The following is a 16,305-nucleotide window of genomic DNA, read 5'->3' on the forward strand; positions in this document are numbered from 1 at the left end:
CGGGCGGTGATGGCTGCACCTTTAGTCCCAGCACTCAGGAGGCAGAGCCAGGCAGATCTGTGAGTTCGAGGCCAGCCTGGGCTACAGAGCGAGATCAGGACAGGTGCAAAGCTACACAGAGAAACCCTGCCTCGAAAAGTCAAAAAAAAGTAAATAAATAAAGTGCTCAGACTCTGACAGGGAAACTGGGGGTGTGGGGTCTGCATAACCACAGGAGAGCGTGGGGGGGGGGCTGGCTTGTGAGAAGATCGACCAGGCGGCGAGGACATGGACCCCAGTGAGAGGCTCCGGCCAGACCCGGCCCACTTGTACAGGTCGGCGTCACAGAAACGCTTCGGTGTCTTTTTCCCTTTTGGGGGTGGGTGGGTAAGGTTTCACTGCGTGGCCCTGGAGAACGGCCTGCGTCTGCCCAGCATGTCGGGCGAGGTCCAGCGCTCGAGAGCCGGGTGCTGGCCGTAACTCCAATCCTGTCCGGCCTCAGCCCGTCCTCAGAGTCCACACTTCCTGCCTGGGAAAGACAAGTCCCTGCCAAGCCGGGGAGAACCCCACCAAGAGCCCCTGAACCCAGAACCTCTGGTCTGCAGAGCTCAGCTGGGACGCCCCGGTCGTGTGAGCCACGAGTGCCAGTAACGGAATACGGGCAAGTCTGGAAGCCAAGAGAGTCACCTAGGGCCGGGAGTGGAGGTGGGTGCATTGGTTCCGTCACTCCGGGGTCCGTCACTCCGGGGTCCGTCACTCCGGGGTCCCGTCACTCCGGGGTTCCGTCATCACTCCGGGGTTCCGTCACTCCGGGGTCCCGTCACTCCGGGGTCCGTCACTCCGGGGTCCCGTCACTCCGGGGTCCGTCACTCCGGGGTCCGTCACTCCGGGGTCCCGTCACTCCGGGGTTCCGTCATCACTCCGGGGTTCCGTCACTCCGGGTCCCGTCACTCCGGGTCCGTCACTCCGGGTCCCGTCACTCCGGGTCCGTCACTCCGGGTCCCGTCACTCCGGGTTCCGTCATCACTCCGGGGTTCCGTCACTCCGGGGTCCCGTCACTCCGGGGTCCCGTCACTCCGGGGTTCCGTCATCACTCCGGGGGTCCGTCACTCTGGGTTCCGTCACTCGGGTCCGTCACTCCGGGGTCCGTCACTCCGGGGTCCGTCACTCCGGGGTCCGTCACTCCGGGGTCCGTCACTCCGGGTCCGTCACTCCGGGTCCGTCACTCCGGGGTCCGTCACTCCGGGGGTCCGTCACTCCGGGGTCCGTCACTCCGGGTCCGTCACTCCGGGGTCCGTCACTCCGGGGTCCGTCACTCCGGGTCCCGTCACTCCGGGGTCCGTACTCCGGGGTCTGTCACTCCGGGGTCCCGTCACTCTGGGTTCCGTCACTCCGGGGTCCCGTCACTCCGGGGTCCGTCACTCCGGGGGTCCGTCACTCCGGGGGTCCTGTCACTCCGGGGTCCGTCACTCTGGGTCCCGTCACTCCGGGGTTCCGTCACTCCGGGGTCCGTCACTCCGGGGTTCCGTCACTCCGGGTCCCGTCACTCCGGGGTTCCGTCATCACTCTGGGGTCCGTCACTCCGGGTCCCGTCACTCCGGGGGTTCCGTCACTCTGGGGGCAGGCAGAGCTCTGTTTTGTTGTTGTTTTGAGGTATGGGTGGGGAGCCTTGACATTAACTTCAGGAGACACAAAGCGCTCATTCTTTTTGTTACTGTTTTGTTTCGAGACAGGGTTTCTCTGTGCAGCCCTGGACTCACTCTGTAGCCCAGGCTGGCCTCGAACACAGAGATCCTCCTGCCTCTGCCTCCCGAGTGCTGGGAACGAAGCTGTGCAACGCTCCTCCCAGATGGCTGCCATCGTTGGTGGCAGTGACGTCAGAGCCGGGGTACCTGGGCATCATGGGATATTAGGAAAACAGTTGGGGGACGGCAGGGGCTTCCCAGGGGCCCAGGGATGAGAACCACTGCAGGGAGGGGCCCTGGGCGTCTGTCCTCTCTCCTCCCCGGCTGGGCGTCTGTCCTCTCTCCTCCCCCGCTGTGGTGGTCTGAAAGGAGCCGGCCCCACGGGAGTGGCACTGTTAGGAGGTGTGGCCTTGTTGGAACAGGCGTGGCCTTGTTGAGGAAGTGTGTCCCTGTGGAGGAGGCTTTGGGGTCTCATAGTGTTGGGAGGCCCTGCTGGTCAGAGGCTGCAGTCTCTCCAAACCTCGGCTCTCCAAACTCTCTCTCCAAACCTCGGCTACCCGAGGGACTCCCTGTCCCCACGAGACTTCCTGCTCCCCACCGGCCCTTGTCTGGAGACTGTGTCTAGGCCTGGAGGACCTAGGCCTGGAGCACCGACCTCTGAAAGCTGTCCCTACCCTGCATGCCTGATTTATCTCTAGCCTGACCCTTGGCATAGTTTCCTGCCAGGCGCCGTTCTTCCCACGGGGCAGCTAAGATTTGTACCAGGAGCCTTGCTACAGGACCTGCTGCCACCAGCCTACCCTGACCATAGGAGTCAGGGTCTGTCCCCAGGCTTCCCCATCCTATCTATACATTTCCTAGACTCAAGTCGAGCTGGTTCACCAGAGTCGTCTCCTGGAGGACTGTCTCCCTCGTACCCACAGCCCTCTGAGCCCGGTCTGCCGCTCCGGCTCCCCCACTCCGGCTCCCCCACTCCGGCTCCCCGACTCCCAGGAGATCAGCTCACGATCCCTGAGGACCGACAGCTACAAAAATGCTCAGGATATCGCCCATTGTCTCAGACCATTTCCTGTTGCCCCGCAAGTCAAGAGGTAGGACTCGGCTCCTTCTCCTGCAGGCCGCCATGTCCCACCGTGATGATGGACTAAACCTCTGAACTGTCCGCCACTCCAAATAAATAGTCTCCTTTGTGAGAGTTGCCGTGGTCATGGTCTCTTCTCAGCAGTTTACACCCTAACTAAGACACCTCCGTTCCCTGGGATTCTGCCTCGTCTGGCCTGTGGAGTGTCTTCAGCTGGAACTTCCCGCTGAGAAAGCCCAGTCCTCCAAACCCCACCCTCTAGAAAAACCACCAGGAATTCCAGCTCGGCACTCCTGGCTGGGGCGGCCGGCTGCCCAGTCCCCACCTAAAGCGTCATAATGGGGCACAACCCCAGCTTGTGGTGGACGCGTCATCACCCCAGCGCCCACAGGGAATTTAAGGCCCCTCTTTAGATCGGCCACGTGATTGTTTTCCTGCACCTTCGGCCTCCATCTCTGGGGGCTGGAGGAGTCACCCAGGAGCTGCTTTGCCCAGAATGAACCTGGTTTTTACTTTTTAATTTGGCTTGATCTGGCTTGCAGCATCAGCGGAGAAACCTATTATTGGGGTACAGAAAACATATTCGTGTGGACCCCGGGTCTCCCTAGCTCCTTGGGGGGGGGGGCTTCTCAGACTTTTCCTCCTAGTCCGTCTCCATTCGTTTCTGTCACCAGCCAACTACAGCAGCTTCCCTACCAGGAACGCCACAGCCACAAAACTGGCCTGGGGTCCAGAAAGGGCAGCAATAACCAAAGAGCAGAACACCCACCCAACATAGATAAAACCGGATAAAACACCAAGACACACCTTGCTGGGCATTGGTGAAGAACGCCTTTAGTCCCAGCAGGCGGATCTGTGAGTTCGAGGCCAGCCTGGGCTACAGAGTGAGATCCAGGATAGGCACCAAAACGATACAGAGAAACCCTGTCTCAAAAACAAAACAAACAAACAAACAATACAGACACACCTCAGATATCACACCTCCAGATGCTTAGATCCCAGTGTAACAGGCCCCCAGACTTTAGCATGATGGAAGTGCCATCATGTACAGCATATAGACAGGACCACCTGCCAAAATAAAAACAGACCTAATCCACGAAAGTCCACAGTTCTGGGCTGGGCGGTGGTGGCGCACACCTTTGATCCCAGCACTCGGGAGGCAGAGGCAGGTAGATGTCTGTGAGTTCGAGGCCAGCCTGGTCTCTAGAGAGAGCTCCAGGACACAGGGCCACACAGAGAAACCCTGTCTCAGAACAACAAACAGTAAGAAACAAAAGCAGTGCTTTTGTGGTTAGAAGCTGCAGACACAGACACCAAGGGCTCTTAGTGAGTCTATAAATCCTTCTCCCCCAGATCCCCAGACCCTAGCTACCAGGGACTCCACAGCCTGTGTTGGGAGAAACCTCTCACCTAAAGATCAACCCTAAAGGTCTCTAGGCCCCCGACGAGGTCCCCACGATGTGGTTGGGTTCATAGTCATCCCCAGGCCCGATGGAGGTGTGGAGAACAGCAAGGGTGACCAGATCTGCTTGGCCAGCTCCTGTCTGGGTCAGGCCTTTAGCAAACAGCTACTGAGCATGCCCTGGGGAGCCAAGGAGGACGCAGCCCTTGCGGGATCCGAGGAGGGAAGCGCCAGTGGGTGGGTTAAGGGATTGGAGACCTTGGAGACATAGGAGGCCCACTCTGGGTGAGGTGAGTCAAATGACCCAGTCGGCATGAGGCAGCCTAAGCGGTTGCTAAGTTTGCTTGTCAGGGCCTCAGCTCAAGGTCCCTTCCCCTGGGATGTGACACAGGCCCCGATGGAGCAAATTACGAGCTGGCCCGGATTCAGGATCAGGGCCCATGGGGAATGAGACTTGCTGGAGTGTGTGGTTCCTGCTCCTGGCTGTGTAGACCAGCACAGCAGAACCTGCTTTTTCTCAGCATGGAGTGTGAATTAATCTTCCTGTCTCACATGACAGGGGGATGGATTCTCTCACCCAGTGAGGGCCCTTGGAGCCAATTCCCATGTCCCGAATGTCCCAAGTAACAGAGGAGCAAATAGCGATTTCTCTCCTGGGACGGGTGTTACCGTGGCCATGGGGGTGCACGCTGGTTCAGTTAGATGCGCCCTACATCCCGGCCTTCAGCCTCCTCCTCTTCAGAGAGCCAGTCCCAGGGCTGAGACGCCAAGACCTGGATCCTCCGACCTCTCCGTTGAATCCAGAGAAATTAAACTAGAAACTGACCCCTGCAGGATTTGAACCGGTTATAAACAGGGACCTAGAGTGAGTTACCCCATCTCTGATGATCAACAAAGCTTTACCTGTTACAAAAGCTTGAAAGAGTGTGTAGCCAGGCAGCCGACACTGGCGACCGGCCTGGGGGAACAAGATTGCCGTGACGCGAGGCTGGCAGGAGAGGAAGAGTGGGGGATCCAGAGAAGAGCACTCGGACTCAGGTTCAAGACCACAGAGAGACTTTATTAGTCAGCCGGTGACTGGGTGCTCGGGACGCCACGGTAGCCCTGAGCCTTTCTCGGTGTGAGCGTTGAAGCCCAAATACCACGTCCTGAGTGACATGCGTCAGTAAGCAAGGACAGCTAGCCAGAAGCAGAACCCCAGAGGCCAGAAAGCCAGGCCAGTGCATTCAGACACTGCCCCAGAACGGTGGGCTTTGGTGGGTGAGGGCTGTGTTTTCACTGTGACGGGGCTGCTGTCTGCCTGCTGAGGTTTAGGACCTGAACAGCACGTTCGCCATGGAGTCTGCTGTGCTCACTGGGGCCTGTGAGAAGGCCTGCGTGTTGAGTGGTAGGCGTTACGTTTTTAGTCCCATAGTTCAGCTCTGGAGGGGAACACTCCCGGGGCCCTTGGCCAGCGAGGGAACATCCCACGCAGGAAGTGACGGCCCACTCAAGAGGGTGTTTGCAGAACCCAAGAGGTGAAGGTTCCAGTCCCGACTTCCCCTGGAATTAGTACTGGGTTAGAGGTGGGTTTTTTTTTTTTAGCTGTTTATTTATTTTGTATGTGTGTTTGCCCACAGAGGCCAAAGAGGGCATTGCACTCCCTGGGACTGGAGTTACAGACAGTTGGGAGTCACCATGTGCTGGGGAATTGAACCCGGGACCTCTAACCACTGAGCAGTCTCTTCAGACTCTGTCACAGGCGTGTAGGCTGCTGCTTTATCCCTGTGTAAGGGGCTGACTGGAAAACTGGTCGAAAGAGGAGGCGACCATCAGATGCCCATAGCGTCAATACAGATCTAACGCTGTCAGTCACTGGGTCAGACATCGGGCTGTAACAAAAGGGAACTGAAGAACTGGTCCATTGGAAAAGTAAAACTAGCCGGGGGTGGTGGAGCACGCCTTTAATCCCAGCACTGGGGAGGCAGAGGCAGGCGGATCTCTGTGAGTTCGAGGCCAGCCTGGGCTACAGAGTGGGTTCCAGGACAGCCAGGGCTACACAGAGAAACCCTGTCTTGAAAAAAGAGAAAAAAAAAAAGAAAAGAAAAAAAAAGTAAAGTAAAAATAAATCTGAAAATATGGCCATTGAGAGCAAAAAGAAAAGAGCAAAGGACATAATTAAATGATGGTCCCTTTTCATCATGAGGTGTGGTCAAGCTCATCCGAGAATCATGACCAGTGGGAAGCCCTGGCCAGTCCTGCTCTCGGTTCACCCTAGGTTGGAAAGTTGCAGACTGTCTGAGCCCCAGGAGCACGGGGAATGTTGGGGTGGGGGGGGGACTTCTGGGAAGCCTGGCGGTGCAGCCTATGGAAAAGGAGAGCAGAGAGGTGCTGGAATCAGCAGAAGGAAGGCCGCTGTTCCCTGCCACATGGTCGAGCCAGCTGCAGCTAGCTGCCTTCTGACCAGGCCCACGGAGGATCCCGCAGACTGAACCCATCCGGCCTTCACTCTGACATCTCTTAGCTTTCCTGTGGAGTGAGGGTCTCGCCTCTCACAGATGTGGCGACCTCATCCATGCACAGAATGCATTTGATGGTCGTAACCTCTCTGGACCTCTCCACACCCTAGCTGGTCCCTCCTCTCTCAGGCCTGGTCCCTTATGGCTGGTCCTCCTCTCTCAGGCCTGGTCCCCTATGGGAAGCCCTGTTTCCGTATGGTGTGATGTTAATGGGAGTGTGGCCATAAACAGGTGCACATGGAACCCTACACTGGGAGGCAGAGACAGGAGGATCACCTTAAGGCCAGCCTGGGCCACTTAGCAAGACCCTGTCAAACATTCAAGGCAGGAGCCATGGTTCAGGTGATAAAGAGCTGTGTCAGAGGCACACCCGGAACTCCAGCTTCAGGGGAATCCAGCCTGTCTGGTCTGTACCTGCATAGACCCACCTGCAGATATACACAGACATATGTAATTAAGAGGAATATAAATAGCCAGGCGGTGGTGGCGCACGCCTTAAACGCCAGCACTGGGGAGGCAGAGGCAGGAGGATCTCTGTGAGTTCGAGGCCAGCCTGGGCTACAGAGTGAGATCCAGGACAGGCTCCAAAACTACAGAAACCCTGTCTCGAAAAACCAAAAACAAACAAACAAAAAGGAGAGATTAAAATAAGTAAATGGAGCTGGGGAGATGGCTCAGAGGTTAAGAGCACTGGCTGCTCTTCCAGAGGTCCTGAGTTCAATTCCCAGCACCCACATGGTGGCTCCCAACCATCTGTGATGAGATCTGGCTCTCTCGTCAGACATGCAGGCAGAACACTGTATACAAAATAAATCTTTAAGAAAAATAAGTAAATAGACACTCAGGAGGCAGAGGCAGGGGGATCTCAGTGAGTGTTTGAGACCAGCCTGATCTACAGAGCAAGTTCCGGGCCAAGCAGGGCTACCTAGTGAGACCCTGCCTCACAAAACAAAACAAAAGCATCGCATTAAAGGTGTGGCCGGGCCTCAGTGGGTAGAGCTCCAGCAGAGCATGCCCCAAGCCCTGGGTTCCATCCACCTCCGCATGAACCAGGCAGGAGGAGCACACCAGTCATCCCAGTGTTGGGAAGCTGAGGCAGGAGGATGGCTGTAAGTTTGGGGCCAACTAGGATACATAACAGTTCTCTGCCTGCTAGGTCTACAGAGCTAATGTGTCTCAAAACAGAACAACCAACCAAACCAGTCAGCTGGGTGTGTGGGTGTGTGGGTGAGTGTGTACACACCAGGCCATTGAGGTCAGGGCTTCCCACCTGGGTCCTTCCATCCAGGGCCAGCGAGGGTCTGTCACGTGTCCTGCTCTCCCTGAGGCTGCTCACCTCTGCTGGGATGCACACCAGTAAGAGGCTGTTCCTCCTGGCCCACAGGTTTGAAGATGCTGGGCTCTGGCCTGGCTGTGTCCTCTGGCTCCTGACTTAACCTTCTCTGAGCCTTGGTCCTCCCCCTGCCCTGCACATCTGGAAAGGAGCTGCCCTCTGCCCTGCACATCTGGAAAGGAAAGGAGGCGCCCCCTGCCCTGCACATCTGGAAAGGAGCCGCCCTCTGCCCTGCACATCTGGAAAGGAGCCACCCCCTGCCCTGCACATCTGGAAAGGAGCCGCCCCTCTGCCGCTGCTCTGGGTCTCCAGCAGGCCGTCACCTCCTTGCCAGACCAAGCTGTGTCACAGCGTTTCTGGCACAGAACAGAGGACGGAGCAGCCAGGAGTCTCAACAACCAGAAGGGTGTCCTGAGGCGAGGGGCCACCAGGTGCCAAGGCAGACAGGGATGCCATGAAGTATGAGCAAAAAGAGTTGGGACTTGGGGCCTGTGACCAGGGCCGGGCCCAGGAGGTGATATCAGGGCGGGAAGGAATGGTGATGGGGGGCGGGGGGAGACAGGCCAGGCAGGACCTGGGGAGGGAGGAGAGGGGAGAGGAGAAGGCCTAAGGCAAGAGCCCTGGCCTAGGTGAGGGGTGAGCTACATGGGAACAGTGGAAGGGCCCTGGCGTGGGTGTCAGGCGGACTCAACCGGGTGGCTGTGTGGCTCCTGGCATGGTCCTGTTCTTCCTCAGAGCAGTGGGTGACAGGGCAGGAAGTTTGAGAAAAAGAGATGCTGCCTTGAGCATGTGGCCCGGAGTCCTGTCAGTGACCCTGTGGCCTCAGGACCAGGACTCCCCGCCCAGCTCCAGACAGGAGCAGAAGCGAGAATCCCGAAGGGCTGCTGGGAGTGAAGCCGGCCCGGGGCAGTGAGGCTGGCCGGGGCTTTGACAAACAGTGTCTGGAGAGACAGCTCGGTGCCAAGAGCACCCTTCTGGTTCCCAGAACCACGTGCTGGCTCACAACCACTGTATCTCCAGCCTCAGGCATCTGACGCCCGGTTCTGTTCTGTAGTTGGAATTTTCTTCCCACCACCAACCGGCTCCCACATAAACACACGGAGACTTAGTATTAACTATGAATGCTCGGCCTTAGCTTGGGCTCGTCCCACCAGCTCTTTTAACTCAATTTACCCTGTTTCTCCTCATCTACGCTTTGCCTCAGGGCTTTTTACCTTTCATTTTGTATGTCCCACTTTCCTGCTTCCTCCATGTCTGGCTGGCCCCTGGTGTCTCTCTGGCTTTTGTGGAACAGAATAATTGTTTAACTCTGTAAAGATGTGTTACTGTTTCACTTTGCCTGACTAAGGCACCTGATTGGTCTGATAAAAAGCTGAATGGCCAATAGCTCGGCAGAGGAGGGACAGGTGGGGCTGGCGGGCAGAGAGAAAAGGGGGCCAGTCAACCGGAGGACAGTCAGCCAGACACAGAGGAAGCTTGAAAGCTGGATGGACAGTAGTAGATGAGGTAAAGGAGCCAGGCACACATAGATGATCAGAAATGGGATACTTTAAGTTAAAAAAAAAAAAACTAGCTAATAAAAGCCCAAGCTAAGGGTGGGCATCATAATTAACATAGTAAATCCCGGTGTCATGTTTTGGTGGCTGGAGGTCTAAGGAAGCCTGTCACACCTGGTGTCTCTTTCTTTCTTCCCTTTGGCCTACATTCCTCCTCCTCCTTACACTCCTGCCCGGAAGTCCCTCCTACACCTCCTCCCTTGCTATTGGCTGTTGTTCAGCTTTTCATTAGACCAATCCGGTGCCTTGGGCAGCCAAGGTAACACAGCAACACATCTTTACATAGTTAAAGAAATGCAACACCCCTTTGCATAGTTACACAAATTCTGCAGCCCTGTTCTGTGGTGCACATGTACACACATACGGAGATGAGAATAAAAAGCTAAACCGTTACTGTAGTATCTGGGAATCCCGCTGCAGGAATAGCCCAAGAAGAATGGAAACACAGGACAGGAAACACTTGCTCAGCGTGACAAAGTCAAAAGGCTGAGAATAAGGTGGTCATGGTGGCCCACACCTTCAATCCCAGAGCTCAGGAGGCAGAAGCATCTCTGTGAGTTCAGGGTCAGCCTGGTCTACAGAGTGAGACCTTCTCTCTCTTAATCTCAGCCCTCGGGAGACAGAGGCAGGAGGATCTCCATGAGAGTTCGAGGCCAGCCTGGTCTACAGAGTGAGTCCAGGACAGCCAGGGCTGCACAGAGAAACCCTGTCTCTAAAAACCGTAAAAAAAAAAAAAAAAAAAAAAAAAAAAAGCAGGGTGGGGTGGGGGCGGAAGGGGTGGAGCGGGAGAGATGGCTCAGTGGTTAAGAGCACTGGCTGCTCCTGCACAGGACCCAGGTTCACTCACATGTCAGCTCACAACTGTGTGTAACTCCCGTTCCAGCAGATCCGAGACCCTCACCAGACACACATCAGGTAAAAACACCAATGCACACGAAGCCAAAATGATTTTTTTTTAAAGAAAAGAGAGAGCAACCTGCTGTAGCAGGCTTTCTCAGACGGTCAGCCCCAAATCACAGAGACTTCTTATTAGTTATGAACGCTCGGCCTTAGCTTATGCTCACTTCCTCCTAGCTCTTATCACTTCACTTAACCTGTTTCTCTTCATCTGTGATTTGCCTCGGGACTGTTTACCTCTCTTTCCTCCTCTATGTCCTACTCTCCTGCTTCTTGTGTCTGTCTGTCTGTCCCTGGGCGTCTCCTTCACTTTCTCTCTCATTTTCTCTTCCCCCCTGAGGCCTAGATTCCTCCTCCTCCCCCCCCCACCCCTCCTCCCCCTCCTCCCCTCCCGATCCTCCCCCTGCTCCCCTCCTTCCCTTCCTCCCCTCCCCCTCCCCCTGCTCCCCCTCCTCCTCGCTGGTGGACAGCCCTGCCTGTCCCTCCTCTGCCCAGCTTTTTATTAGATCAATCAGGAGCCTTAGGCAGGCAAGGTGAAACAGTAACACATCTTTACATCTTAAACAGATGCAGCATCAACAAATGTAACACACCTTTGCATAGTTAAAGTAATATTCTGCAGCATAAAGAAATGGAACACATCTCTACACAGTTAAAGTAATAATCTGCAACAACCTGCCATTTTTCTCCGAGTTATAAACAGAGGCGATGACCTGAACCTGGTGAGCTGACTGGAATCCAGGTGCAAACACTGTCCGAGGAAGAGTGTGTGGCTTTGGCTTTCTTCTAAGCAAGGGCCCTCTCAGGCTGTTCCTCCCACACCACTGAACAGCGCACAAAGAGCCACTGTCTGGGATAGTGCCATCTCCGTGGAGCCCACGCTGGAGTGAGGTCATAGCCTGCCTGTAGGCAGAGGTTTCTGTCCCCAGCAGCTCCCAAATACCCAGCAGCTGCTTCCCAAATGACCACACAGAGGCTTATATTAACTATTAATACTCCTGCTGTAGCTCAGGCTCATCACTGACTAGCTCTTACCCTTACATTAACCCACGGCTCTTATCTATGTTTAGCCACCACGTGCTTGGTACCTTTTCTCGATATGGCATTCCCATCTTGCTCCCTCTGTGTCTGGCTGGAGACCCCTGACTCCCCGCTTCCTCTTCCCAGCATTCCTACACTTCCTGCCTGGCTACTGGCCATCAGCGTTTTATTAAACCAGTTCCAGTGACAAATCCGTACAGTGCAGTGGATTCTCCCACAGCACCCACCAGTCTGGGCTTGCTCTCCCTTGTTTTGATACAGGTGTCCTGTAGCCAAGGACGACCTGGGATCATGATCTGCCTGCCTTCACCCCTGGAGTGCTGAAGAGACAGCTGGTTCTCGAGTATACACGTGAGCACACACACATACAATCGCAAACATACACATGTGCGGAGGATGGACCCTGGGTTTTCTGCATGAAAAGCTAGAGTACTCTGTGGTGGTATTGTGTTCCCCAAAATATTGTGCACCCTAATAAACTTATCTGGGGTCAGAGACAGAACAGCCACTAGACACAGAGGCTAGAAAATGGTGGCACACACACCTTTAATCCTAGCACTCCAGAGGCAGAGATCCCTCTGGATCTCTGTGAGTTCAAGGCCACATTGGAAACAGCCAGGCATGGTGAGTCACACCTTTAATCCCTTGAAGTGAGCCTTTAATCCCAGGGAGTGATGGAGAAAACAGAAAGATATAAGGCGCAAAGACTAGAAACTAGAAGCTTTTAGCTGGTTAAGGACTCAGGCTTTGGAGCAGCACAGTTCAGCTGAAGTTCATTCTGAATGAGGACTCAGAGGCTTCCCGTCTGAGGAAACAGGATCAGCTGAGAAGTTGGCCAGGTGAGGTGGCTGTGGCTTGTTCTGTTTTCTGATCTTCCAGTGTTCACCCCAATACCTGGCTCAGGTTTGATTTTATTAATAAGAACTTTTAAGATTCATGCTATATCTGGGGCCCAACATTTTTGGTATGAATTCTCAAAAAATCACTTGCCTTTGGCCTTGCTGGCCCAGCTCAGCCCCAAGCTACACTCGGCCGGTTGTGGTGGCACACTGGTTGGATTTACTGAAGGAGACACAGGCAGGAGGATCCCGAGGTTGAGGCTGGCCTAGGAGAAGCTTCGGCCGGGCCGAGCCACAAACAGTGGTGGGGGACCATGGAGGCAGAGGCCTCTGCTCCACATTGCCAGCTCCTTCTCCTCGCATTGGTGACTGCGGTGACGCTGCTACCTGGGACAAAGGGTTTACCGCTGTTTGTTCAGAGAAGATTTGCCAGGACCATTGTGTTACCAGAAAGCATCGGCAAAGGTCAGTTTGGAAAAGTTTTGCAAGACAAATGGTGGGGAAATATTGCTGTGAAGATTTTCTCTTCTAAGGAAGAACATTCACGGTTCCAAGAGACAGACATTTATCAGACTGTGATTGATCCAAACCACAGAGGAGGCACACACACATGTACACACACACACACACACACACACACACACACACAAAAGTCTGCAGGGAACCACGACCACACCTAACAGTGACTCTGAAATCTTCAAAAAGATAACAGGATCCCACAACGATGATTCCACATGGACTATGGTAAAGCCATTAAGGTGATTAACACCATGGAAAGATCGACTTTGGACTATAAACTGGTCAGGACAGTTTTGAGATGGCTAGCTGAGATGATCCAGCCTGACAGACTACTTGAACAAGGACTTGAAACAAGCCCTGCACTTTCTCATTATCCATCGACTGGACAAATGATACAGGACTTGACAATTTACCCCAAAATTTTCTTTTCAGGATTCCTTAAAGATGTCTTCACCCCCAGAAGGCAGAAAGTAATTTTAAGAAAACGATGCCCACATTCCCAAGAGGTGGGATGGGAGGGTTTTTTGTCGTTTAATGAGGTATGGATATTGTCGTCTGGGTCTCTACACCTTTCCCCTGGACTCTCCGAGCCATCTCTCAGGTCCCGCCCACAGTCCCGCAGCTTTGCCTCTCAGCTCCCTCTTGGAGCTTATAGGAATGCGTGTGTGCACACAAACACACCACCACCACCTCCACCACCACAACCACCACCTCCACCACCACCACAACCACCACCACCACCACCCCTGCAACCGGACAGTGTTCCATGTTTCCTCTCTCTCTCTCTTCCTCCACAGACTCAGATGTTATTACTACAGTCTGGCCTCAGTTCAGATCATTGGACAAAAATCGGGGCATGTGATTTCCAAGTTCTTGTGATTTCCAACTTCTCGCAGAGTGTACAACTTCTGCCTCCACAAAAACAAATGATCTCAGCGTTTCTTACCTCTAAGGCTCGACTTCCTACTCTCAAAAATCTCTTATCTCTATGATTTCTCTGCTCTCTGCTCTCAAAAAAAAAATCTCTTAAGATTATGCTGTAAACTCTATCTCAGGATTTGTAAATTCACTGAGTACAGTTTAAAATCTGTAAAGGCTTATAGTTAAAAATCTATATGTAGGTAATTTCTGTAGAATATGATTTTAAGATGTGTTACATTTGTTGATCTATGGAAGATTCATTTAATGATGCAAAGATGGGATGCAGTTTTCTTATGTTGCGTTTGTTTACCTCTGTGAAGCTGTGTTACTGTGCCTGTCTAAAACACCTGATGGTCTAACAAAGAACTGAACGGCCAATATCGAGGCAGGAGAAAGGAAGGCAGGGCTGGCAGGCAGAGAATAAATAGGAGAAATCTGGGAAGAAAAAGAGAGAGAGAACAAGGAGAGGAGGATGCTAGGGTCCAGCGCCCGAGACGCCTAGTCCCCTAGCCACCCAGCCACCCAGCCACCCAGCCACCCAGCCACAGAGTAAGAGTGAAAGTAGGAATTACAGATGTAAGAGGAAAGCAAAAGACCAGAGGCAAAAGGTAGATGGGTTAATTTAAGAGCTGGCTAGAAGCAAGCCAAGCTAAGTCCTGGCCTTCATAAGTAAGAATAATCCTCTGTGTGTGATTTATTTAGGAGCTGTGTGGCGAGACCCCAAAGAGCAAACACAAACTATGTTTTAACGCCCAACATGGGGCTAGATGAAAAGAAATCCAACAACATTTGGCACCCAATATGGGGCTAATTTCCATGTGGATCCTGAGAAAGCTGGGGAAAAAAAAGGAAAGAAAAAGGACCGAGCTCTGTGTGAACAGGAGGTGCTGTGCTCAGTCTCAGGGCAGTGCTAACTAGAAACAGCAAGTCAAGTGAAGACCTCCATGGCAACCCAGCCACTGGCTTCCACAGCGAGGAAGGCTGAACGCAGTGTTCAGTGACAAGCTCCAACCCGGCTGCAAACTTCAGGCCTGGCTCTCATGAACCTATAAGCGGGTAGATCCAGCCAAGAGAGCCACATGGAGGATTCAGCTTAGCAGTCTATAAAGTTTTCCCACAAGGACATAAAAGGCTAAAAGATATGCAGTAAAACAGGTCCAGGACCAGGTGGTGGCACACACCTTTAATCCCAGCTCTCGGGAGGCAGAGGCAGTGGATCTCTGTGAGTTCGAGGCCAGCCTGGTCTACAGAGCAAGTTCCAGGACAGGCTCCAAAACTACACAGAGAAAGAAGAGGTCCAGATGGGAAAAAACCCTCTAAACAGGTTCCAGTGTGTTTTACAATGTGCCAAACACTTAAGAAAGGAAGAAAAGGAATATGGACAGTCATAAAAGGAAACAAATGGTTTAAAAATAATAAAGTCTTTAAGGAGAGAAGTAAAATAATAAAAAAGAAATAAGCCACATAGAGATGGGAAATACACAGGGAGTCTGGATCCTGTATACTATTGTGTTCATTTTGAATTTTTTTGCTTATTGATAAGCAAACAACAGCTGCTGAGAGACATAGGATCGTGAACAGGACTGAAAATTGAACCAACCTAGATACTTTAATGCTAGCTATCTTAACTTTAAACGAGAAGTCAAAAAATATATTTGTCAAATCGAAATAAAAAATGCTTTCAAGTTTTGTTGTGGATTCCTTCAAGAATGAGATGGATCAGGTTAGAGCAAGGGAGATCTCCCAAAACTGGACAGGTGGAATCTGTCAACAGAGGTTCTTGCTGGTCTTCCCAGGACTTGGCCATTATCTCAAATTTTCTCAGGAACACTAAAGATGCCTTCACCCACAGAGAGCAGGAAGCAGATTGGAGAACATGACAGCTATGTTCCCAAGAGGCGTCTGGGAGGCTTTGGTTAATTGGTGGGTCGTGGATGTTTGTTACATTTAGGGGATACAGGGATGATAAAAGGGTAGAACATTGAATCTACTTTAAATAATAGGGTAGATTGTTGAATCTACTATAAACTAAAAAAAACAAGTATTAATCTCAAATATTTTGTATGTGTAAGGACTTTTGTATATTGACACAAATACAAGGTATTTTTGTTACAACACACTATGTATGTTTCTACTCTCTGGGGTATTGTGCTTATGCAGCTCATTGAAAATACAATGTATAAAAAAGAAAGGAGGTTAGAAGTTAATGTATAGTGATTAAATTTGTAGTCACATTAAGTATGTTTTCAAGGTTAAATAGGTATATTTTATCTTAAATGCTTTTCAAACACTTCAAAGACCTACAGAATGTGACATTTAAAATATTTTGTTAACATAGATTTTTTTCATGACAATGAGACACATCTGCTCCTGGCCAATTTACCTCATAAAAAACTCCTCATGGAGTTTGCTTTCCTTGTGGCAAGGTTAGCCTCTGGGCAAAGAAACTGCTCTTGCCTTTGACTGCTGACAATGTGCTGTGCAGCCTGGACATGCGGGACACAGAGGAAAAAGATTGTTGAACTTTGCCAAAACAAGGCAGGACAGTCCTTCA

The sequence above is a fragment of the Peromyscus leucopus genome, chromosome 22 (genome assembly GCF_004664715.2).
Source record: "Peromyscus leucopus breed LL Stock chromosome 22, UCI_PerLeu_2.1, whole genome shotgun sequence".
Taxonomy (NCBI): domain Eukaryota; kingdom Metazoa; phylum Chordata; class Mammalia; order Rodentia; family Cricetidae; genus Peromyscus; species Peromyscus leucopus.